Source organism: Topomyia yanbarensis, chromosome 3, assembly GCF_030247195.1.
Source record: "Topomyia yanbarensis strain Yona2022 chromosome 3, ASM3024719v1, whole genome shotgun sequence".
Taxonomy (NCBI): Eukaryota; Metazoa; Arthropoda; class Insecta; order Diptera; family Culicidae; genus Topomyia; species Topomyia yanbarensis.
The window spans coordinates 181,708,002-181,733,219 of NC_080672.1; the positions used below are offsets into that span (position 1 = coordinate 181,708,002).

The 25,218-nt window shown below is 41.5% G+C and overlaps 1 protein-coding gene across 1 annotated transcript in view; it reads left to right on the forward strand.

Moving 5' to 3' along the window:
• Positions 1–25,218, forward strand: part of LOC131691360 (uncharacterized) — a 340,109-nt gene that overhangs the window by 96,056 nt on the left and 218,835 nt on the right. The gene's annotated exons all lie outside the window — the stretch shown is intronic.

A 25,218-nucleotide genomic window follows, 5' to 3' on the forward strand; every position in this document is an offset into this window, starting at 1 on the left:
CCACGATCACAGTGGTGTTTTTGACGGCCATACCACGATTTTCCGACACTCGCGAGGTCATCAACGGACGGTGGGTTCGCTTAAGGTGGCACTATTTCACACGCGCGCGCACACATAGTTATTTCCGAGCTCGGGATGGTGGAATTACGAGGGAACACTTTTTTGCCTTTCTCAATAGAAAGGTATTGCAATTGCTCTGAAAACCGACTTTTTAACGGAGGCCCGGAGGGCCGAGTGACATATACCATTCGATTCAGTTCGTCGAGTTCGGCAAATGTCTGTGTGTGTATGTATGTGTGTGTGTGTATGTATGTGTGTGTGTATGTGCGTCTGTGTGTGTGTACGCGAACACAATCTCACTCACTTTTCTCAGAGATGGATGAACCGATTTTTACAAACTTAGTCCCAAATGAAAGGTGCAACGTTCCCATAGGCTGCTATTGAATTTCTAATGTATCCGACTTCCGGTTCCGGAATTACAGGGTGATGAGTACGATCACGCAGAAAACGTCGATTTTAAGAAATTCTGCAATGAATGTATAATGGTGAAAAATTTTCCAAAATGTGACCACAACTGCTTCGATTTGTAGTACTAGGTCATTAACAGCCATTCAAAGTGTCTTTGGTCACATTGGCCACCATCATCGGTTCCGGAAGCCCCGGCGGAAGTATCCAAATTCAGACTAACAGTCACATCGGTTTCTCGGAGGTGGCTAGACCGAATCAACCAAACTTAGTCTCAAATGAAAGATGTTGCGTCCCCGTAAATGGCTATTAAATTTTATCCCCAACCGACTTCCGGTTCCGGAGTTACGGGTTGTGGCGTGCGATCACATAGCAAATTGTGATTCAAACCGGTACCCCGATGGAAGCAAAAAAGGTAAAAATTTCGCTAAAATGTCTCTCAAATAACTTAACTTTGCAGTTCTAGGTCACCGACGGCCAAACAAACTTTCGTTGACTACATTGACCACCATAGACGGTTCCGGAAGTGCCCGGGAAAAGCGGCAATCATTCATAACTAGCAAACTCATATCAGTTTCTCGGAAATGGTTGGGCCGATTTTCACAAACTTAGTCCCAAATGATAGCTATATTATCCCCACAGATGTCTGTAAAATTTCGCGCGGATCGCTTGTATGGTTCCGGAAATACAGACTGAACGGTCCGGTCGCACATGAAATTCCCATATAAGCCGGAACTCAATTTTTTTTCAAACGGGGGACCCCATGAAATTTCAGAAATCGAATTCGTATTTTTGATGCCAAACATCTTTAAAATGCATGAAACGTCGAGATTTTATGTTATCTCGAAAAATTTTTTTTTATAAAAATCGACTTTTTGGGACTTTGCCGATTTCGCACCTTTTTTCAGTTCAATATTTCCGTGGCTGTTTTTTCTTTTTCAAAATTTTAGAACTGGAATAATGATTTATTTTCCTGTATATAGTTGTCATGTGATGTACAATAATAAAATGTAATATATGCATTTAAAATCTTTTAATGAATATAAACAACGCACACATTCTCGTGATTCATGATTGAGAAAGGCACAATTGCACCGCTAGGTGGATTAAAATAGGTTTTTTCTTGATCCGATACTGAACGATTTCCCGGTCACTATATTCCGATTTCACCGTGAGCTTGATCGCAGGGATGGCGTTAGATGGCTTTTGTTCACTAAGAGGAACTCGATTTGATACGTGGCTTCGATTTTCTGGACACACTTGACGATCATTTACCAGTACGTGTTGCTTGATCAAAAGGTGAAGCCAAAGAGAGCGAATCTATCCCGCAAGCTGATCTCCAGCCCCCAATATGATAAACTGCGATCTTTTTGAGGGTTGTGTGTTTTCCGGATTTGGTAGCTGATGATCGCACTTGGACGGTTTGGTAGCGGTAGTGTTTGAATTGGCAGTTAATTTTATTAAACAATTCTACACCTAACTCCTATCAAACAAACTCAAACAGAAATTTATATTTTTTTGAAGTAGAATACTTCTAACGTTTCAATATAGGGGTCCCGTTTCAAAAATTTCTGCCAGAGTTTTACCCGATTTTTTAAACGTGAATATCTGCCTTTGTACTGAATGAAAAAATAAGATTATTACGCTATCTGTTTGGAAATATGTGCAACAATTTTGCATCCAATTCGGTAGTATGTACAATTACTAAAAATAGCGAAAATAATGGATTTTATGAAAGTAGTAATTATCTGATCCATGATTGGTTGGTACAATTCGCTCAAAAAGCAAGCGTTGTTGGGACTGCCTCTTTTTCATCGAAAGAACTGTGACGGATATAAAAAGAGAACACAAGAAAAATTCGTTAGTTAGCTTGTGTTCTGACGTTGTAAGCGTAGCAGTTGCTGCGTTTCATGTCAGCACATTCTTCGATGGTAGATAATAGATACCATGATTGCCGCCAGGCGCTGATGATTCTAATCATGAAATGACGTGATAATTTTTGTATTTCAATATCACACTATTGAAAAACAAGCAAAAATGAACAGATCTCAAAAACGTGAAAACTCCCATACATCAGTCAATCTATCCCCTCAATAGGGAGCAGGTTAGTAATTCAAACGAACACGAAAAGTTATAAATAAATGTGCCGTGTGCCTGTTTGAATCAGTTGTTGCTTTTTTGCCAGACAAGTAACATCGTGTCTATAGCGTCTCGTACGATAGATTTGAGCACCCAGCACACTACGCTTCTATGAATGACGTCATCCTCGACTATTTAATGAATATCATTTTTTGAGCGACTTCATTCTCCCTTCGAACGTCGCACAGTGGCGGGTCTTCAAACAAAGGTCGGACAAAAGCTCAAATGTTACCTAATTTGGCTGAAAATCACAATTTAAGCTAATTTTGAGGTGCTGAGCTCATTTTTGATGTCAAAAGTCATAAAATATTAATTGCATTTTTCCATACAGTGTCATTGAACATTTCTTATAACTATGATCCCGTTTTCATGATAGATTTTCCGTTACTGTTCACCAATGTCAGCAATATCATAAAAAATGAAGAATACTACTTTAAATCCATTGTATAATGCGTTGGTTTACTGTAGATTGTCTAACTATTTTACACAAAACACCATGCGCCTCCATATCAGCAACAAAGCTTCAAAATCTCCTTAGAAAATTTTGCGCACCTAGGCGCAGAACGAGACCATGATATTCGAAAAGTAGAGGTTATTTCCCATAGAATGAATACTATGTGACCGTTCCGAAATGATTCCGAAATTTGTTCAGAATACATTAGTGAAAAAAGTATTTTTGATCTGACCACCTCAAACATATTTAAACTAAAAAGTCATAGTTTCAAGCAAATTTACCGAATGTATTTTATTCACCAAGCAAGTTCTTTCATTCTTCTACACAATGAAACTAGTTGTGCTAAAATCGGACCAAAATCAAAAGAGCAACATGCATTTGAAGTGAACAGAGCAATGGTAGTTTCGGAAATGAAAATCATTAAAAAGTCCGGACTTTGCTACGTTTAAACTCATGTTCAAAATCGTGTTCTTATCCAATGATCATAAAATTTTGAATATACATCATTCAATACATGAGAAATTTAGGAAAAATATAAAATATCAATATTTCAAAAATAAATTTTTGAGGTTTTGGCCAGCCTCCAGCCACTGTGCGTCAGGCCGTAAAGAACAGTAGTAGCAATCATGCATGTTGACAATGCGCTGCGATGAGTGCTGCATTTGATCACTACTACCGCTGGGGGTGATCCGATGTAAATAGCGCGCGGCTGGAAGAGTTGGTAAACCTCAGTTGAAGCTAACTAATTGTTCCATTCTGCATGCTATTATTGTTAAATTAAAAGCCCTTTTAAGGGCTATAACAATAATGAATAAATTGGAATATTTCCAATCATTGATAGCGATAATCCAATTGCGCAGTTTATATTCGTTATTTGTTGCTTGCGCGTATATTGACAATCTGAAATTTGCAACAATCTGTTATTTGTTTAAATTTATCTTTCCGAAACAATACAAAAATGTGCAGCTACTTAAAGTACATTTCCAGATTGAAATTAGCGAAAACCTGTGATTTATTAAAAATAATCTTTCGGAAACATAATCCAAAATTCTGCAATGTTTCAGAAAATTGGAGGATGTGGCAACACTGCCAGCTAGCGAAAGCCGTACCAAAAAGAATCCGCAAATATTTTTTCGTTATTCTGCATGAAGGCAGTCCTTCCATCATCAGTGCGAAAGTGATAAAAGCCGATGTCACGTTTCAAGTTATCAGTATTTCATATTAGATGCTGAAGAGAAAGGTTGTTTCTTTTCATTTCGAAATATTTATCTTATGTAAGTAACGTGCGGCTGGAAGAGATGGCAAACCTTTTTTTGCAGCTGACTAATTGTTCCATTCTGCATGTTATTTTGGTTAAACCAAAAGCCCTTAGCTAGTTTAGTATTTTTCATTCCATAGCACGCGTGTTTGTGTATCCCGCAAATAGTCCTTTTCAGGACCCCACAAACAAAACAGTTAATTTGATGATTCCCTTAAAATCGTTCTTTTTAGGACCCCAAATACAAAACATTTCAGAGTTAATGTTAATTAAACCACCGAATATATTAAGATACATATGTTATACTTTCTTCGTTTACGAATAATTTGATTTATGACCAGTTATTTTTCTATCGTGCTTGCAAACATTTGATTTGATAGCAGGTATTTAAAGATAGATGTAAGGTTTTGTTTGTGAGCATCATTAACTTATGTTCCCATTTCATGGATTTGAAGGAAAAAATTTTAAAACCTGAATTTATCACACTATAGGTTATCGATTTTAACTTAAAAATTCAACAATTATCTCTAGTGAAGAATAGCATGCCTGTGTGTAGTTCTGAAACAGTCGATGGCTTTAACGGGTTTTAATTTGGCCACGGATAATATTGCTTGCTCATAAAACTGGCTGCATTTTTAATGTCATCGTGGTCGTGTCTTGCACACAACACATTTTTTCAGAGCTGAATAAATGTAATTTGGTGCGAGAACCGCGCTCTCTTGTTCTTTAAATTATATGTGGTGCTTGCACAGATAAATTCACCCCGACGCGCGTTCCAGTGTGCACCGTGGTGAATTTATCTGTGTGTTTGTTTCCTCCGGCAAGCCGTAATGCGTACTGGTTGTTTCGTTGTATAAAGGAGATGGTGTTGGCTTATTGGATACTGATAATATGATTTTCTGTTCATGATTTGATACAAGTTACTTCGGAAAGTTTATTTACAAGTTTATAGAGCATTTTTGCACTACCAGGGGAAATTTAAAATACTTGGTCCTCGGAGCAAACTGAGAAAAAGTTTTACGTATCATCATGTTATAAATTCAGTTAAATAACGGTCCGGAAACAGATTAATTGTATCCACATTAAGCCCGGCTTATTTTGTGTGCGGCTAAATGACGCAATGTGCTTTTTACTTATTTTGTTTGCGAATATCGCTTGCTGGCTACATAAATGAAAAGCTCCATTATTGTGAAAACTCCACTCTAAGATACCTGCTTGGTTAAGGTTCGAGCATATTATTATTTATGAAACCATGGGGTAAACGCGCCTCCTAAGGAAATATGATCATAGTTTAGCTATAGAACATTAATTGGGAGAATTTAATAAATATAATTCAATCAGCGTTTCCCCCTGTAATCGCAATCATAACGCTTTGAAAAATGTTCAAAATTTTAATGATTCACAACAACAACGGGACAGAACGACAACGTCAACGACATTACCGAAATGAAGTAGCATACGTTTTAAGTTGTTAATACGAATGCGGCAAATTTTTACTAATTTCTAAAAGGTTTTATTAAAATAAGTTATTTCTGTATTTCTAATGGAAATAGCGAAATAAAGGCACAAGTATATACGATTCTCTACTGTTGCCAAATTATTTAATTCACTCTCATTTATTGCTCTTTGCAGGGTTACCATATGAGGATAAATATGTTGGAATATTTTAGGTTTCGATGTACGTGTACCGACATTTCGGTATTTCCATTAGAAATGGCTGGTTTTAATATAACCTATCAGAATATAGTCAAAATTGTAAGATTCGCATTAACATCCCAAAGTCTATTCTACTTCACTCTGGTAATGTCTCCGACATTACCCACCCATCTTTTATTTATTAATTTTAATTATGGGACAGGGTGACATGTTACATTTCCCCCGAGGTACAATAAAAAAAGGAATTTTAATTACTTTTTTTTGACAATCAATACAAAATTTTCATGAATAATCACAATCTAACAAATTATTGAACAAATAACGAAAATAGAAAAAAAAACAAAACAAGTAACAAATTTAATGTAATTTTACTAATTCCTTTTACAAATTAGACAAATTATTTAGCAGGGGATTCAAATCGGGTACGCGCAATTGGGTGACCCTCGTGATCGGCAGGCCATCACGGCGAGTCTAGATTAGGATTCATACGGGGCGATTTGAATTCCCGAGAACTCTGACACAACCTGTATCAGAGAAGCACTGGTTAACTATTTATCTTCGTCCCATCTAACCGTCTCTGGTAAGTCTGCAATTTCTCACGTTTGGCTTGAAGTAGAGGTATGAGTTTTGTTGGATGGACCACTAAGTATAACAAACTACCACTTTTACATTCGGGCAGCTCGCCATCAAGATTGGAGATAGCAATTCCGCATGCAGAATTTGGATCGATAGAGTCTTCTAACTGTTCTGTCTTCCTGTTAAAGACACACGTAGAGTATCCCTGTTGACCACTAATTTATAGCTTAAAACTTATGATTGATTCGGCCGGCCTAAAATATCGTACGCAACTGGCACTGTACTCCTAACCGTTATCTTCGACCCAGTAAACGGTGAAGTATGGTTGAGCTTCTAGGTGCAAACTTTTTGCTCTCATCCTCCTATGCTTGTCTTTTCCACCCAACTCCCACTGAGATACGCTCTAGACTACATAGGACAGAATCACGATCACTCACGTTATACAATTTGGCTCTCTCAGTGCACATGAGAGAGAAATTTATTTGGAGTGACCCTGCTGAAATGCTAACTTTCTCCCTTCCTTTCTCTGTTAACGAACCAATCCGCGTGGTCTCATACGTATACTTAGAGCTATGTGATCACGCAACGAGACATGTGTTTACGGTTTAAGATGCTCGGCTGGCCAGGTTCCCAAATTTTTACCGTCGCAATCTTCAAGCTCATAGGAACTTGACCCATGCTTAGCGACTACGCGACAAGGTAGGTACATTGGTGTCAGCTTCGCATTATAATATTCCCCCGCGTTTGATTGTTTGAAATTTTTTCGATAAATTTGTTGTCCAACTTTGAACCCTTCAGGTCTGGATCGCTTGCGAAGGTTATATCGACGGGAGCTGGTTTCATATGCTTTCAATAGGTTCTTCTTGACAATGTCGTATATTTCGTCACTTATTGGTTTGTGTGAATCTGCACGTTGTTCCGGTAAGTAATCTTCTTTTTTCCGCCTCCGTAGGTGGTCTTCGCCGGAAGTGGCGATTTCGTAGTGTCGCGTGACGAAGAATGGCGATAATCCGGTAGCCGAGTGTACCGTGTTGTTAAATACGTGCTCGATATCCACTATGCAGGTATCCCAACAACGTTGATCCTTCTGACAGTAGGTCCTTATCGCCGCGTTGATAGACCGGTTTAAGCGTTCCACTGGATTTCCTTGGCTGTGGTGCCTGGAAGTGGTCCAATGTTTCACGTCAAACCGATTTAACAAGGCCTTAAATTCCTTCGAAAGGAACGTCGTAACGTTGTCGGTTAAAACTATTTCTGGTATAGAATTTCGAAGAAACCAACCTTCGCGAAGAGTCTTGCAAAGGCTACCTGATTCGATCCGTCGCATAGGGTGTATCTGACACCACTTGCTGAACAAGTCTTGAATAACCAAAATATACATGAATCCCGCCCGACTTTTTGGTAACGGACCCACATAGTCCATAGCAATTATTTGCCAGGGGTGATCGGCTAGTTTTTGCTTCCCCACATCGGTATCGTGGGAACTACTGCTGGTTTGCTCTCTTTGCAAACTGTGCACTTCTGGATGAACTTTCGAGTTTCAGACGCCATATGGGGCAAATAATAACGCAACTGCAATCGGGATAGAGTCTTCTCGACGCCCAGATGAAAGCATCCTTCATGCTCTTCCTCAATTATCCTCCTGCGATTTTCCGGCGGTGGTACCATTTTCCATTCGAACCGAACGTCGTATGGTTCCTCGTCGACCGGAACGTATTTCCATAACTGACCGTCCTCCAACCTGAAGTCCGAGAAGCGCTCAGGTTCCTCCTGAATCTGTTGGAGCAATTTCTCGTATGAAGCGAGGCAGGGTCTGACTGCAGTGATTGCACAGATGCTTCTTGAAAGCGCATCAGGAACAATATTGTCCGTACCTCTCCGATGAACGATCCTCATGTCCAAATGTTGGAGGTCCAGGCTCCAACGACTGAGTCTAGATGAGGGCCGCCACTTGTTGTTGCGAATATATTGTAGCGCAGATGCGTCGGTTACAACGGTAAAGTGACTACCCTCTATATAACCCCTGAATTTTTCTATCGACAATAGCACAGCAAGAGCCTCTTTCTCAGTGGCCGAATAATTTTGCTGGGCCGAGTTTAATTTCTGCGAAAAGAAGCTGATGACCTTTTCCGACCCATCTTGTAACTGGGTGAGAACACCTGCTACGGCACGATCACTCGCATCGGTTTGCAGAACAAACTCCTGCTCAAAATCAGGGTTTGACAAAATCGGTGCAGTTATCAATCGTTCCTTAATTTCTTTAAAGGCGGCGTCAGCTTCCTTGGTCCATCTAACCACTTTCGGTTTACCGGTTAGCAGGTCAGAAACAGGCGCAGTAATTGCGCTAAAGTCGGAAATAAAGCGACGATAATAATTTATCATCCCAAGGAAACGACGAACCTGTCGGACAGTTTTAGGGGCTTCGAAATCTAAAATACCCTGGACTTTTGATGGATCGGGTCTCAGACCGTCACAAGATAATAAGTATCCGAGAAACGGGACTTGAGATCTACAGAATTGCGACTTAGTAACATTAATTGCAACTTAGTAACAGAATTGCGACTTAGTAACATTAAAGAAAGATTGGCATCTCTCAATCTCTTGGCGACTTCCTCCAAAAGTCGAATATGTTCCCCAAAGCTATCACTGACAACAATTATGTCATCCAAATACACGAACACATTAGGTTCTAACGCTCCTCCCCCCAAAATCTTGTCCATGAGCCGAGACAATGTGGCCGGGCTATTGGTAAGACCAAAGGGAAGGCGCGTATACTGAAACATGCCTCGACCTTGGATGCAAAAGGCTGTCAGTGGCTTGGTGTTTGAACATAACGGTATCTGGAGAAATGCATCTTTGAGATCGATGGTGCTAAGGTAACGAGTTTTCCCCAGACGTCCCAGTATTCTCCCAACATGGGCAAGTGGATACGCATCCCGTTTTGTTCGCGCGTTCAGTTTGCGCGCGTCGAGACACAACCGAATCGATCCATTCGGCTTTTTAATCGGGACAGCATTGAGCGCCCAGTCTGACATTGACTCTTCAATTATTCCCAAAGAGAGTAGTCGATCTATCTCTTCGTTGAGCGCTTTGTGGATGGAAGGTGAATAGGGGAAGGGGTTCACTCGGATGGGTGGAGAGTCTTTGAATTCGGCTTTAAGTTCTATAGAGTGTTGGGTCAGCGAGGTAACCTCGAGCTGATCGGACATAGCTGGCTTAAAAAGTTTTTTTATTCTGTCAATTTCATTTTGCTGCTCGGAGCTAAGCTCGACGAAACAGGACGAAGTATATTCGGGGGATTCCTCTGCATTTATTTGAAGAATTCGAGTTTCATTCATGGAAATGTGAATTTTGAATGCTTTAAAAAAATCCATACCGGCAACACATTCGACTGGAAGATCGTCTACAATAGTCGTTTCCAGAACCTTTGTTTTGTCGTTAAAACAAAGCGGTAGATAAACGCTACCCATAACCTGAAGTTGGTCTCCTGAAGCACTAGTAAGACATAGGTGGGATGGATGAACTCTAGTATTCGGGTTTCTCCAAATACGGGAGGTTTGGGTAGAAATCAAAGTCTTTTGACTTCCACTGTCTAGCAGAGTTTTGATTGAGTTATTATAAATGGTAGGTTGAATATAAGGACGATCATCGGAAATGACAGATAATACATACTTTTCCGATGATTCCTGTCCTTCGTAATAGTCGCAGTCGGATATAGGCTCATACCCTAATGTGAAAAGTGTGGTTGTTATTTGGTCGTGGGAATCAATTTCGCTTTCGTCTGACCCAGATTCGACAACTACTTGGATGGGCCGGCTTCCCGCCGGCGTTGTTCGTTTTTTGAACAAAAAGGGCATTTATGAGTAGGAAAACCCGTAAACCCACATGCTTGACAATGAACCTTATAGGGTTGCGTACATTTCTCGGTGGTGTGCTGCTGACTGCGACAATTGAAACATACGAACTTATCATTCAATGGTACATGAGTGCGGATTTGCGCTTCTATTCCTCCTCCTTCGTTTTGTTTGGATGGGCCCGGTTGGGGACTTGGAATCTCACGCTTATTGTTTTCTTGCTTCGGTTGATCGGTCTGCTTGGAGTTATCCTGTTTATTCTTCTCCTCTCGATTGAACGGTCGCTTGCTGTTTTTATTTGCAAAATTTTCTCCTTTGTTTTGGTGCTTTTGGCGGTTTTGATTTTCGCGGTTGTTGGGCCCTCTATTTCCAAAGAAGGGGTTCGGTCCTCTCCCTCCACGTTGGTTTGGGTTTCCTCCGTTCGATGAATGGTCGGATGCTTCTACCGCGTGAGCTTGAGCCTGGTTATAAGGTTTGGAGAACAGATATGTATTGGTAGCGTCAATTTCTTGTCCCGCCCGTTGCAGCGCGTGAAGATCATGTATTTCCCATCCAATAAGTTCCAGCACGTTTGTATTCCGGTTTAAGATTTCTGCGCACCATTTGGGCTATTTCTTGTTTTTTTTTTTCAATTCGTTTATTTGATAAGGCAGGTTTGCGTTAGCTTAACGGTGCCAATTTTGTTTTGTTTCACATTTTAAATTACTTAAAACTAGGGGCTTACATATTGATTTTTGAAATTAAACTAAGGCTAATTTATAGCTATACATATACACAAGGGGGTAGTATAATTTTCGTAAGATTAGAGGGGTCATTTAGTTTTTATGGCAATATGGTTTGACATTTTTAGCAATGAGATTATTGGAGCAAATAATGTTTAACTAAGGGGGAAAATTTTTACGACTATCTTAAAAGTAGAAATAATTAGAGGGCGTGATTAAATTTTGTAAAGATTCGGAGACATTAATTAGAGTTATTTTATGTGGTAGTAGAGTTGGGCATTTTCAACGAGATCATATAATATAATAGTTAAAACTAGAAAAGGCAAGAAGAGCTAAATGCTTCATGAAGATATTTGGGGGGGGGGGGAGGGGTGTTACTTCTGTGTATAAGAGTCAGGGGAAGTAGGGTGGACAAACATGGCAGGGGGAGAACATTTTTTCAGTTTCAGACTTCGGGAGATCAACGGATGGATTACAGAATCAGGGTGGTCTTCATCAGGAAGAATCATGTACTGGGACGCCGGGTGGTCGTTCTCGAGATGGCAGGGGTTTCTCCAGACGATTTCGTAGTGCGGCTCAGATGTTGATCGGCTACATTTCGAGTTGTGCGTGTGATGTTCGTGCTTTAGGTCCCGTGTTTGTTGGCTCATTCGACAGGGATGTTTTGTGTCGCCTTGGAGTCGCATCAACCCATCGTGGGTGTATGGTACAGGTGGAAGAGAGCGCTTCTGAGAATGATAAGGAAAAGGGGCAGTTAAAGTTGGATATTGATGGTTTTTATGAAGGTGTATATAAGGGACATATAGAGGACATCGCGGCTTGCCAACACATCTCGAACCGGGACGTTGGGTGGTCTTCCTCGGGCCCGGAGGGTATCCATAAGCCGAGACCTGGCGGAACTGTACTCGGTGCACGCCCAGACTATGTGCTCTATATCGTGATAACCGTCGCCACAAGCGCAGATACCACTCTCCACGAGCCCAATACGTCGGAGATGTGCATCCAGCGTGTAATGGTTCGCCATGAGTCGGGACATCACACGAATGAAGTCACGACCCACATCCATCGCCTTGAACCAAGGTTTCGTCGATACCTTAGGGACTATCGAATGTAGCCACCTTCCTAGCTCCCCATTGCTCCACGAGGTTTGCCAACTTTCGAGGGTTCTCTGATGAGTAATACTGAAAAATTCGTTGAAGCAAATTGGTCTTTCAAAAACGTCACCTTCAATAGCACCCACCTTAGCTAAGAAGTCCGCTTTCTCATTGCCCGGAATGGAGCAATGAGAAGGGACCCACACCAAGGTAATCTGGAAAGATTTGTCAGATAAAGCACTCAGTAGCTCCCGTATTTTCCCCAAAAAATACGAGGAATGCTTTCCATGTTTCATCGAGCGAATAGCGTCAATAGAACTCAGACTATCCGAGACGATGAAGTAATGGTCTGCGGGTAATGTGTCAATGACTCCAAGGGTATACTGAATAGCAGCTAGTTCTGCGGCGTAAACTGAAGCAGGGTCACTGAGTTTGTAGGAGGCGGTGAACTTTTGATTGAAAATACCGAAGCCAGTGGACCCTTCGAGGTTTGATCCGTCAGTATAAAACATCTTAGAACAGTCGACTTCTCGGAATTTATTATAAAAAATATTTGGAACCACTTGTGGGCGTATATGGTCCGGAATTCCAATAATCTCATCTTTCATGGATGTGTCGAAGAAAACAGTAGATTCAGAAGTATTTATGAAATGCACACGGTTGGGAAGGATTAATATTTTGCGCCATGTAGTCAAAGTACAGGGACATAAAACGGGTCTGAGAATTGAGCTCAACAAGCCTTTCGAAATTTTCAATCACCAACGGGTTCAAGATATCGCATCGAATGAGCAATCGATATGAGAGTTCCCAAAATCGATTTTTCAGCGGGAGAACGCCCGACAGGACTTCGAGACTCATCGTATGGGTCGACTGCATGCACCCTAAGGCGATACGCAAACAACGATACTGAATTCTTTCGAGTTTGATGAAATGTATGTTCGCGGCGGATCGAAAGCAGAAGCATCCGTATTCCAGTACCGACAGTATCGTTGTTTGATACAACCTAATTAGGTCTCCTGGGTGGGCACCCCACCACGTTCCGGTTATTGTACGAAGAAAGTTGATCCTTTGCTGGCATTTCTGTTTCAGATACCGAATATGGCATCCCCAAGTACCTTTCGAGTCGAACCAGACCCCTAGATATTTTACTGTGAAGACCTGAGCGATAGTTTGACCCATTAATAGAAGCTGTAGTTGTGCTGGTTCACGCTTCCTAGAAAATACAACTAGCTCAGTTTTCTCCGTGGAGAATTCGATACCCAGCTTAATAGCCCATGCAGACAAATTGTCCAAGGTATTCTGTAATGGTCCTTGTAGATCGACAGCTTTGGGTCCTGTAACAGACACCACGCCATCGTCTGCAAGTTGTCTTAACGTGCAGGAATTGTCAAGACATTCATCAATGTCGTTGACGTAGAAATTGTATAACAGGGGGCTTAGACATGAGCCCTGGGGAAGGCCCATGTAGCTAAATCGTGATGTCGATAAGTCACCATGCGAAAAATGCATGTGCTTTTCCGACAACAAGTTTAGTAAAAAGTTGTTTAAAGTCGCTGAAAGACCATGCTGGTGCAGCTTCTCTGAAAGAATGTTGATAGAAACTGAATCAAAAGCCCCCTTTATATCTAGGAACATTGATGCCATCTGCTCTTTACTAGCATAGGCCATTTGAATTTCGGTTGAGAGCAACGCAAGACAATCGTTCGTCCCTTTGCCTTTGCGAAAGCCAAATTGTGTATCTGACAGTAAGCCATTTGCTTCGACCCAATTGTCGAGGCGGGATAGGATCATTTTCTCGAACAACTTCCGGATACAAGATAGCATTGCGATCGGTCGATACGAATTGTGGTCGGAGGCTGGTTTTCCTGGTTTTTGGATGGCGATGACCTTCACTTGCCTCCAATCGTGTGGGACAATGTTAGCCTCAAGAAACTTATTAAATAAGTTCAACAAGCGTCTCTTGGCAGAGTCTGGCAGATTCTTCAACAAGTTGAATTTGATTCTGTCTGGCCCTGGAGCTTTATTGTTACACGACAAGAGAGCAAGTGAGAACTCTACCATCGAAAAAGGTGTTTCGTTCGCGTTATCGTGACGGGACGCGGCGCGGTAGATCTTCTGTGCCGGGGCGGAATCCGGACAAACCTTCTTGGCGAAATCGAATATCCAACGGTTTGAATATTCCACGCTCTCATTAGTACTGTTTCGATTTCGCATACGTCGGGCTGTTCCCCAAAGAGTGCTCATCGATGTTTCTCTCGTTAATCCGTCGACGAACCGGCGCCAATACCCGCGTTTTTTGGCTTTCATCAAACTCTTCATTCGCTTGTCTAACGTCGCGTACTGTCGAAAACTAGCGGGTAACCCGTCGTTCCGGAAGGTCTTAAACGCGGCGGCCTTCTCTGCGTACACGTCTGAGCACTCTTTATCCCACCAGGGATTGGGAGAACGTTTTTGTACGTTCGCGCCGGGTACTGGCTTAGTCTGAGCTTGATTCGCGCTGTCGAGAATCAAGCCAGCCAAAAAGCTGTACTCTTCCTCCGGAGGAAGTTCTTGAGTAGATTCGATGTTGTCGGATATCGCGGCAGCATAGCTCTTCCAATCGATATTTCGTGTGAGGTCATACGAAATATTGATTGTTTCCAATGGCCTTGATTGAGACTACGATCGGCAGATGGTCGCTACCGTGGGGATCAGGGATTACCTTCCACGCGCATTCTAACTTTAGCGAGGTCGAGCAAAGGGATAAATCTAATGCGCTTGGGCGCGCTGGTGGGGGAGGAATCCGTGTCATTTCACCCGTGTTTAGAATTGTCATGTTGAAGTTGTCGCAAATATTGTGAATTAAAGAGGAACGGTTATCATCATAAAGGCAACCCCATTCCGTACCGTGAGAGTTAAAGTCGCCTAAAACTAGTCGCGGTGCAGGCAGGGATTCTATGATGTCATGTAGCCGGCGATGCCCAATCGCGGTGTTGGGGGGAATATATATGGAAGCTATGCAAAGATCTTTGCCTTTGGTTGTTACTTGACAAGCGACAACTTCAATACCTGTTATCGAGGGAAGGTTAATTCTGTAGAAGGAATGGCGCTTTTTGATCCCCAAAAGCACTCCTCCATAGGGGGTGTCTCGATCCAGGCGAATAATATTAAAGTCGTGGAAGTTGAGATCTATGTCGGAAGTTAACCAAGTTTCACATAATGCAAATGCATCGCAACTCAAATTATTTATTAAAATTTTGAAGGAATCGATTTTCGGGATTATACTTCTGCAATTCCACTGTAGAACAGTGATCAAATCCGTGACCTCGTTCGATGAGTTAGCCATCGAAGGATACAATCGCTGAAAGGAGGGGCCATTTAGCAGTCAACTGCTTCAAAAATGTTCTTACTGTAGGGAGAAAAGCTAACATAAGACTTTTAATAGGATCAGTTATATTGAAAGTTTTTATTATCCAGTCCACAATGTCCGAGAGTTTGATAATTCCAATGCCGCGATTATTCTCGAACTGAAACAGAGGAACACTTGGGATTTTTGATGTTCCGGGAAGTGCTGGGAACTCCTTCTCTGAGTTTAATCCTCCGAGACCAGGAGCTAATTGCCTCGGTTTGGATGCAACACTTCCAATAGATGTGACTTTCTGAGTCCCGTCAAGGGATACCTTCTGGCCTTTACAACGAACTTTAGGAGAGGAAATGTTCCTCCTCTTCCTATAACTTCTAGGCGCCCTAGTAGATGTTCCCTCTTGTGGGTCATCAGCCTCGCCCTCGTTAGGAGGCAAGTGAGCATAGATGTTTGTTGAGGTTGGTGGTGTAGCTTTCTTTAGCATTTCTGCGAAAGAACGGTCGGATCGTCCAGCAAGGGAACGTTTTAGTTTATCCCCGCGTAGTTTGTACGCGGGACATGCCGAGATATCATGCAGATTCTCTGCACAGTAAGGACACTTCTCAGCATTCTTACTGCACGAATCATCTAGATGATTCTCCCCGCATTTTCCACAGCGGGCCTTATTGCTACAATGGGTGGCTGTGTGACCTAATTGTTTACACTTTGTGCAATTCATGACCCGCGGCACAAACAGACGCACAGGCAGACGAACCTTGTGCAAGAGGACGTAATTTGGCAAAGCGGTACCAGCGAAGGTCAACCGATAAGAGTTTGATTGGGGGTACGTTTTTGAACCATCCCCCGCAACTACTACTGAGTGCAAACGCTTGCACTCGAGTATTTTCACTGGCTGAAGTAAGCGGTCTCTGAAACGGCCAACCCCGTACTGCAGCAGATCCTCGCATGTCAAACTGTCATCGGTGACAACGCCTTCAGACTGTACTTTCACAGCTGGAATATACACGTGATAGTCCTTCGTAAAGTGCTCGCAGCAAGCAATATCGTTTGCCTGCTTTGAGTTAGTCAGCACGACCCTCAGCCTGTCTGAGCGGACCTTTTTTATTTCGATCACAGCCGAGAACCGTTCCGTTAGGTCTTTTGAAATCTGTAATAGATTCAGCGATTTTGTTTTGGGCCGAAAGAAGACCACAGAGGGACCGGTCGAGAGCTCTGGATATTGTTTGGGTCGGGGGAGAGCCTTAGGAGTCGACTCGATCTCCATTTGGCCATCCGGGGAGGAAGCCATCGACACCGTCAACGCACGGGGTCAGCACCCGCGCAGACGGGAAAAAGCCGTAAATGTATCAAAAAGGTAGATTTCACTTATCTGTATACTCGTTTCCCACGACGCACCAGTCCAGCTTAAATAGCTGGTTATTGTTCAATCCTCGCTTTACGAACAAAAGGTTGAGGAATGTGGCCTAACGGTTAACACACGCACAAAAGAAAATAAAAGTCCAAACCTCGAAGAGGCAGAGAATGGCAAAATAACCTTGAACGCGGATTACTGCACTGTTCTTTTTCCAACAGACCGAAAACAAAACACTTCTATCTCGATCGAGCGATGCGTAGAGACTGGCTATTTCTTGTTCTGATACTGGCTTGGTCAGGCTTTTGAATTTCTTCTCTACATCGAGGAAAAATTCTAGAAAGCTTTCGTTTTTCTGCTGTCTACGTTGATATATTTCGAGCAGCACGAAATGATCCAAATCAGGGTGCCGGAAAGTGCTTTTCAGACTCTCAATTAGCTGTGAATAAGTAGTAAACCGATGCTTGTTGCTGGTAAACCACATTTTTGCTTTTTTCCCTTTTTTTTATTTCGACTATGTTAGTCACATTTTCTTTTTTACGTTTTAACGACATTCAATTAGCTAGAGATTACTGGGTAGGGAAAGTTATGAAACTTAGAGCCATAGTACTCAAGTGAGAGCAAGGATGTGAAGTAAACAGATCAGAAAACTAGAAGTGGCAGGGTCATTAGAACAGGCTTAATATCGTGCGGGCTTAATTTTTGCCTTCTGATAATGAGGGTCGAGCTTAGGCAGAATAACTACGAATCACTCGGGTGATTCGTAGTTATTCTGCCTAAGCTCGACCCTCATTATCAGAAGGCAAAAATTAAGCCCGCACGATATTAAGCCTGTTCTAACTCCACATTTTTGCTTTACCGGTTAGCAAATTACCAAATGATCTTAACAGTTCTGGTTCGGAAATTTGTTCCGCTGTGGTCCAATCATTAACTTCCCATAAGAAGTCATTTAATCCTATTCCACGATCTTCGCCAGCGTACTTCATGGGCCATTTTACCACTGGAATGGTCTTCACACGATTTGGGAGGGAATTGAAGTGGTAATCTCGAAAAGGATTTAAGCTAGGTGTTGTTACTGGCGGAATATTTCTACGAAGGTCCATACCGAGTATATCTGCTGTGGGTGGTTCCACCCTTGAAGAACTAACTCTCGAATATGGTGGGTTAGAGGTACGGTTTTCATATGGGTTCTGTGAATAAGGTGTAGGGGACTGTGATTGAATATTAAGGTTGACATTTTGTGTAGAAGGGATTTCATATGGGTTCGGGTGAATAGAAGAAGACTCTGAGTGAAACGGGTTTAGGGGGATTTGATAATGCGGATTGGAATAATGTATGAATTCATTTGGGTCTGACCACTGTGAAGATATAGGATGAAGGCTGGGAGGGTCGTGCGACAATGGAATATTCGTGGCATCTGTTCGGTACGATGTATATACTGGTGGATCGTTGATAGTATCGTACCTAATGTAACCTGTGGATCGAACAACGTTCGTCACATCACTAAGCGACGGCATATGCGGTCGCCCTGTATAAACACCACTTGTTAAATTCACTGGCTCATTTTCTAAATCTCGTACTGTATCAAAACGCACTTGTCGTGATTAATGGACACGAGATGACACTTGATAACGGGGAGTCGACCATATGGGTGGTAATGGTCCCCACGTCGCATACGAAACCGTTGTTGCACTTGTCACTACTGTTGAATGCGAAGCTGACACCGACGCCTGCCCGATAGCTAAATTACTTATGCCTATTATTGGTTCTACTTCTTGATTAATCTGTGTGTTAGAAAAGGTATTATCCTGATTTGGAATGAAGTTCGGTATATTATTTGAGGGCTGAGGTAGAACTGCAGACACCTCATTCGCTAACGATTGTTCTGTTGAAGCATTAGACATGACAGGCACATCGGATGCCAATGAAATTAAGTCAGCTGCATTATTATTAATTTGCGCTTGGGCGGTGAGACTTGCAGCTCCTTCTATAATGGGGAAAGAAGGTGTAGCAGGAGGCGGAGGAATTGTCTCTCGAGTCTCGAAATATTCTAAATAGGTTTGAATAACTTTAGAGAAAATCCAATTTGCATCATTTGCCCACTCTTGTGTTCCAAAAGTTTTCCTGAATAATTTTAGTCGATTGTATAAATGCAGTAATCCAGTCTTGGACCTATCTTTTGCTAAATCATCCGACCCCACCTCATTCCAAACTCTTTCCAATCTACTGCGACAGATGAGAATTTCTGTCCTAGGGTCTCGTTTGTACACGTAAACTCGCCTTAAACCCTCTATTTCTTCCCGAAGCGAATTTTTTAATTTTCGGCGATTTACACTCATACCACGATCTTTATCTTTCAGTTGGTTTCTAATTTCCAACTCGAAAAAAAGCTCTTCTTCTGTAAGAAAAGATTTGAAGCAACATGCGGTCAAATTTCACTCTATGGCTATTACTACCTACGCATGTGATCTGCACTATACTCGAATCTATCGATTAAGGGCACCGCATGAAAAATTGCCACAACCAATATCAAATGGAGCAGTTGGGAATAAAAAAGTGTTTGAACTGAGAGTTGATTTTTTTCTCGATCTAATTTTTATTCGTCAAATATCTTTCAAAACTTCCCCCACGTCCAATGAAAAAAAAATTAACTCTCGATAAAATCGCTAGCCAATTATTTTCGCTGGATCGCCAGAATGTAAGTTAGGGTTCGCTTACCTATGAGCATCGCTAGCCAATTATTTTCGCTGGATCGCCAGAATGTAAGTTAGGGTTCGCTTACCTATGAGCACTCACCTTTGACTCTCTCGAGGGCTGCCTAAACTAGCTCTTTAGAGAGGTTAACTGCCATTGGACGTGGACCGCTATTCTCTCTCCGAGCACGCAATCACGCTCGGGCACTCACGGTACTCTTCTTCTGAGAATTCCGGGGTGGCTTGAGGGACGGGTTCACTAATCGCACCACGACCACAGTGGTGTTTTTGACGGCCATACCACGATTTTCCGACACTCGCGAAGTCATCAACGGACGGTGGGTTCGCTTAAGGTGGCACTATTTCACACGCGCGCGCACACAAAGTTATTTCCGAGCTCGGGATGGTGGAATTACGAGGGAACACTTTTTTTTCTTGATCCGATACTGAACGATTTCCCGGTCACTATATTCTGATTTCACCGTGAGCTTGATCGCAGGGATGGCGTTAGATGGCTTTTGTTCACTAAGAGGAACTCGATTTGATACGTGGCTTCGATTTTCTGGACACACTTGACGATCATTTACCAGTACGTGTTGCTTGATCAAAAGGTGAAGCCAAAGAGAGCGAATCTATCCCGCAAGCTGATCTCCAGCCCCCAATATGATAAACTGCGATCTTTTTGAGGGTTGTGTGTTTTCCGGATTTGGTAGCTGATGATCGCACTCGGACGGTTTGGGAGCGGTAGTGTTTGAATTGGCAGTTAATTTTATTAAACAATTCTACACCTAACTCCTATCAAACAAACTCAAACAGAAATTTATATTTTTTTATTTATTAATTTTAATTATGGGACAGGGTGACATGTTACAATTTATATTCCGGAATTTCACATTGATTCAAACAGGTTTTAATGAAAAATCCATTACTTTCAAGAATTTTCAACATTATTTTCGTTTTTCTCATCACAAAGCCCACCTCCAAAAGTTTGTTCAAACCAAAAAAAATGGGCACTAGAGGGTTAATTTGCAATGTATGGTTCAGATCCTAGAAGAGAGTGATTTCTCCCATATCACTAGAGTTTCCGGTTATGGCCAAAGAGGCATCCACGTAAAATAAAATCACCCCAATATCTGAAATAGAAGTAAAAAATCTCAATACGACAACTTACACCAGTAAATATGGACGGTTTTTGATACAAACCTAAGAGAAGAGACGACAACAGGCGTCTTGCTCTTCTTAATTTTCTCGACTTGGCCCTGCCGTAAATCTGAAGACAACAAGCGTTCATCGTTGCCAGATTCCCTTTGAATATTTATTACAATTGCCGAAAATAATTGTACCTAAAAGATCGCACCTCTACCAAGAATTTACAATGCTAGCTGCATTTAAAAATTAAATTAAATATTTATTCATGTCTCTCTTAACAATACACGTAACTATATCGTCATTCAGGTCTTTTTTTCAATTTGCACGAAATGTTGATGTGTATGAAAAATAGCCAGAATAGATTCAGTAGCACTGTTTTCCATCCCGATTGTAAATATAATGAACGCTCATGGCTGGCAAAATGACCAATCAGAAGCTGGTTCAATATTGAGGTTAGGACTGGATCAAATTGGGTACGCGATTGTCTTCTCTTCTCTTAGATACAAACGAGCCTGATATCACAGAGAACAGACGTCCATCTTCTGAATTCAACTTGTGTAAAATCTCTAACGGTTTCGAAGGTAGTTGGGATATCCAAACCAGGTGCGCTATTGTCATGTTTTTTTGTGGCTGAGTTCGACACAATTGACAGCGGTTATTCCTCTACCCAGTCAAACTAGTCCGGAACCGGTTCGGACTTCCAGTATGAATTCCAGCTCAAATGCATCAACCGATAGAGTCGGAATAGGTTGTTTTCTTTGAACAAGATTCCATATTGAATCCATTCAGGATTTCGAACCGGTTCCGGAATGGGTTTGACGAATAGTTGGGATAGGTTGGTGTGGCGGCGCTATTGTTCATCGTATATTAATTCAAATGTTTACACACGTTTTTTAAATATTTTTGTTCGATCATGGATGTCTGTTCTCTGTGCTATTAATAAATTTAAATAGAAAATTTGAAAGAGTTCCAGAATCCACTGCAGATTTTAATTGTATTATGTCTCAGAACTACAGAATACAGTCGAACTGCAACGGTAATAATTTGGTTCCGAAAAAAATTAATTTTGAAAATGTATAATCCGGGTCATTTCCAGATACCTTCATCTATATTTCAACGTTGGACACTATGATCTCCACACAAACTACTCTAATTTATTGCTAAGTTAGTTAGAAATTAGCTCCCGTTCCATTTTTTATTTAAAACATTCTAATACAAGTATCCAAAATCCGACAGGTATGTTTCTATTACTTTTGGGTAAGATTCTATTGTCTTTTCGGTAACAGACCACGCAATTGAGTAGTTTATGTTGTTTCTGCTTACGTTATATGATAGGGTGCGCTTTTCCATATTTCGAACATCTTGCGGCAATATAAATGAAACTAGAGCTTTTACATTTGAAAAAAAAATGAACATTTGTAGTACAATGATGATTATTGTATTTTCCCTATGCTATCTAGTAAACTATTTCTACATATATAAAATGTCTCGCAAAACTTAATTTTTACTTGTAAAATGCATATAAGCATTCCGCATAGCGGTATACGAAAATGAGATTGTGTCACTGTACACGTTGGCACACGCGACACATACGTTAACATACAAACGCTTGAGCCTTAGAGATCATTCACGCATACCTACGCTTACGATCTTGCTAACAGGATAACACTCCGGCAGGGATGCATGAAGCACAGCACGAGAGCCTAAGGGTGAAGCCAGAGTGGGCGCGATGCGTTACGCGACGCGATGCGATGCGAACTGCGTGCGATTTCCAACACGACATGATAGCCAGAGTGAACGCGACTGGAAGCGATGGTCATATGCGTTATACGTAAACAAAAATTGCGTTGAAGTGTCGAACGGATTGCGAGCTAAAAAGTTTCTGTGAAAATGAGCTCAGACGAAAATTATTTCATGTCCGAATGCGTACGCGATTTCTTTTTCAGAAACCATAAAGATTTTGGAATTCATCCGATCAATAGGAAAAGAGAAGACGTATCTCACCCTGCACCGAGATTTGCTAAATTATTTTAAAAAAATTTCGCAACTATACCCGTGTGAGCACCTAAACGTTTGATTACATTTTAAGCCATATTGAAGTTGTTCTCACTAAAGAGTGGACCAACGTTATTAAAACTCCCATAGAACCACGAGAGAAACTTATAATCACGCTAAGGTAATGCTAGACCTCTCCCTTCCCCGTCGTAGTATGTCTTCATGAATTGCAAAGCAATCACCCCTTAAAAAATAATGTTGAATTTGTAGAATACCACACATTAATTCTACAATCCCTACGATATATCGTGGCATATTAGCAAAATTTATAAACTGTTTTTAGATTGAATTATTAAATAGTTTTATTTAAGAACCAATACAGTGCAATATTTCTAGGCTTCTGGCAATGGGTTTGTCGTTCAATGCACCATCCTACACGTTTCGTATTGGAAGATCTACGGTCGCTAAAATCATTAAGGAGACCTGTCTTGCATTATGGATAAAGCTTCAGCCAATTCATTTGCTACAGCTAACCCAACATTTATTTACACAACGTGCGCAAGATTACTGGACTTTGTGGAGCTTCCCCCATTGTTGTGGCAGCATTGATGGAAAGCACATTCGAGTGAAATATCCGCCACCCTCTATGACAATGTTCTACAACTACAAAAAGTTTTTTTTGGTAGTACTTGATTGAATCGGGACAACTAGGCATTCCATCAGAAAATAATCTCCCCGGAAACAAACACATCCATGATGAAGCTCACCCGTTGTTAAAACATGTTTTGCGACTATATGCTCAACGAGATATCACTATTTCAGAAGAATATTTTAATTCTAGTCTTTCAAGTGCAAAGAAATCGATCGAGTGTGCTGTCGGGGCAATAAATGCTAAATGGAGACTGCTATGGAAACCAATTGAAAGGAACGGCCTAAGATGCTACCAAAGCTTTCTGTATTTGTCACAATGTTATCATTGATAGGGAAGGATGTATAGATGCTATTATGAAGAGTGAAGATTTCTTATAAAACGTTCAAAAGCCCCCACATAATCTTGTCTGTTGCAGCACAATTCGAAGCCGAAGCTTCTCTAGGGGATTTCTTTACATGGGGTAGCGAGCTATCAAAGAAAGTTTTATATCAAGCAGTTCTAGCTTCCTTTGCTCAAGCTCTAAAAGATATTCTGCTTGAGCGTTCTTTTCGTTATTCTTTTTATATCGTTTGGTGGGAAGCGAGACAGGAGCACTTGATGATCGCCCAATGAAGGTATCAGCTACCTCCATTGTTTCTAGTTGACTTGGTAGGATTTCAAAAAATCCTTCCAATGCCTTGACGTCCTCAAATACCTCGCTGTTGGAAAATTGAGGCTTGAGATTGCCAATTGCTTGCCTGGACTACATTTGTTGCCGTAAAAAGTAGACTTTTGAAATGCGGTCAGCTAGAGCAAACGCTTTGGTCACCAGCATCCTCGGATCTGAACATCGGCAGCTTGCATAGTTCGCGACCAAAAGTGTCACGCAACTTTTTACACCTATTCTTTGCAACATCGTCTGAAATTTAAAAATATATAGAGTTTAGAGCAAGTATAACATTTGAGAAAATGTCGGTCACTCACAGTACCCATTAATAACAATTTAAAAATTGTCCATCGATTTTACTTACCATTAATCCAAAACATATTTCCAACATTGGTTCACAAGAATCCGGTGCCGTTAATGGCGGGGTTGTTGGTCCCACAGTGCACACCTTTGGAAGACAGCTCCAATGTGTGCTTCGACATCGACATAAACATCCTCTACCACCAAAGTAAAATCAAATTTAGAATTTGTCAGCATCTTTTCGCGCGAAAAACCTGTGCACGTACTGGTTGGTCGCGCGTCGCGCAAAAAATCGCTTAGTGCATCGCATCGCGTCGCTTCCACTCTGGCATGTACTGTATTATTTTGCAGGAAACAAATGAACGGAGCTCGGTCGCGCGTCGTCGCGCGATCTGTCAAAAGTCGCTTCGCATCGCGTCGCGCCGCGAATCGCGTTCACTCTGGCATTCCCCTAACACGAGCTGAGAATCCGCTTTGAACGAACCAAATGCAATAAGCACTGGCAACGCTCGTGCTAGGTATCGTTCGTGCTCGAGCTGTAGGATTCCAAGAGCTAGCACAACACTTTTGAAGAGATTTTTCCCTGCATTTTTTTCTCGTAGTGTTTTGCTGAACAAAATACAGATCTCAAGCCACATTTTATTAAAAACGCTGCCTAAACTCTTAGGCCCTTTTAAAGTATTGCGCTTGAACCAAAATGCTTTGCTTTGCCGTATAAAATGCTCAGAACTCATGCTGGTAAAACGTCTAATGTTTCATCTGTAGCGAAGATGATATTTCGCGATTTTAAAGATTTTTGGATGAATCTTGGAGGAATTACTGTACTGTAGAATCTGTCGGGAAGTGCCAATTTGAACACCAATCGCTGTAA